Raw genomic sequence first — 1958 nt, 5'->3', positions numbered from 1 at the left:
AAAACCGACAGTCGGGCTGCCTCTTTCTCTTCCTCTTTCTGCTCGGGTAACACTCTTCTGCCGGGTCTGTTGGGCCTGGCCGACTGCTCCTCCTCACAGTCGCCTCAGGGCCAACCGGCGCGGCGCCGGCTCATTGTGTTCGCCATCTTGGGGCGACAGGCAAAAGCCGAAGGCGAGGAGCCTCACCGCGGCGCACGCCGGGAAAGGGGGCGGGGCGAGAATAGCAGCGCGAGGCGGAGAGGAGGGGTGGCGACGTCAGCGCTGCCGCCTGGGAGCTGAGTGGCAGGGTGGCCTGAGGTAGCGACTCCCCGACGTGCTGCGGAGCCCCAGGGGGCGGGGACGCCCACGACCATCCTCGGGTGGGCCCAATAGCTTAGGGTGCCCGGAGCCCTGGGTCTCAGTGTTGCATAGCAACCCCCATAGAGACAGGGGCGCCCCCTGCAAGCGTCCCGGCCACAGTCCCCTCAGAAGCTGTTATTGCTGGGGTCCTCAGTGCCGCTGAGGCCTATTCTGGGGGCGTCAGTGAGTGGATAGCAGGAGGCCTTTGCTTGTCCACCGCAAGCGCCTGCTTAGAATTTCAATTTCTATCTTTGTCAGTTTTTTTGAGAAATAATGGGTAAGCAGCACTGTTTACCATCAAACACGTTAAACCAGCTTGATGGTGTGATTTACCAGAAATGGTTAGTTGCCACAATAGAGTCAGCTAGTGCCCGTTTTTGGTGTCCTAACTCGTTATAGTTTCAGTCTAGGTTTTGAAAACTTTATTATGGCCTAAGTTCTTTGTGGTTTGCAGTTTTAAATACCTGCATTGAGGTAACATTGGTTTAGAACTTAGGTAAGTATCAGGCATCTAACAGTATGTATGATCCGACATCTTTGTACAGTATAGTGTGCTTGTCAGAAGACAAGTTTCCATCCATCATTACATAATTGACCCTTTTACCCCCTTTGCCTTAGGCAGCCACCTGTTTTGTTTTCTATGTCTATGAATTCGGTTCATCCGTGTTGTGAATGACAAGCGCTCATCTTTAAATGGCTGAGTACTGTTTCATTGCATATATTCATTGTATATATACTGTATCTTATGTAGTAATTCACTCCTCTGTTAAGTTGTTCCTGTATCTTGGCTGTTGTAAACAATGCCGCAGTGAATATAGGAGTGCATATAGTGTTTTCATATTCTTTGGTAAATATCCTGAAGTATTGCTGGAACCTGTGGTTTTTACATGCTTAATTTTTTGAGGACCCACCAGACTATTTTCCATATTGGCTATACCAATTCACATTTCCACCAAGGGTGAAACAGGATTCCTTTTTTTCCACATCCTCTCCAACTCTTATTTCTTGTCTTATTGATAATAGCTTTTCTAATATATGTCAGGTGATATAACTCACTGTGGTTTGAATGCAGTTCCTTAATACTTAATCACATTAACCAACTTTTCACGTGCTTGTTGCTCATCTGTTTGTCTTTAGAGAAATGTCTATTCATATTCTTTGCCCATTTTTGTTTGTTTTTTAATTATTGTTGGGTTTTATGAGTTCTTTATATATTTTGGATTTTAACCCCTTATAGAAATATGATTTGCAAATATCTCCTTCCAAGCAAGAAGCAGCCTTTTTGATGATGGTTTTTCTTACTGTGCAAAAGCTTTTTAGTTTGATATAGAGGACTGTTTATTTTTGTTTTGTTTCCTTGCCATTGGAGTCCTATCCACAAAAACATCACTAAAACTGTGATCCACAAGGTTACTGTCTGTTTTCTTTTATGTATTTTATGGTATCATACTTTAATTGAAAGCTTGTTTTGAAGTTGTATATTAAGGCACTTGGAGTGGAGAGGACCATTAAGTCATTGACAACATAGTAAAAGTGATAATGGTGTCCATCACATGATGAACTTTTAAACGTTAAAAATTAAAAAAAAAATTTGATCAGCAACTTGGGAGAGTTATTTC

The sequence above is a fragment of the Condylura cristata genome, unplaced genomic scaffold (genome assembly GCF_000260355.1).
Source record: "Condylura cristata isolate star-nosed mole 26May11 unplaced genomic scaffold, ConCri1.0 scaffold00004, whole genome shotgun sequence".
NCBI lineage: Eukaryota > Metazoa > Chordata > Mammalia > Eulipotyphla > Talpidae > Condylura > Condylura cristata.
The sequence above is the reverse complement of the archived record's forward strand: the minus strand, read 5'-3'. Positions refer to the sequence as shown.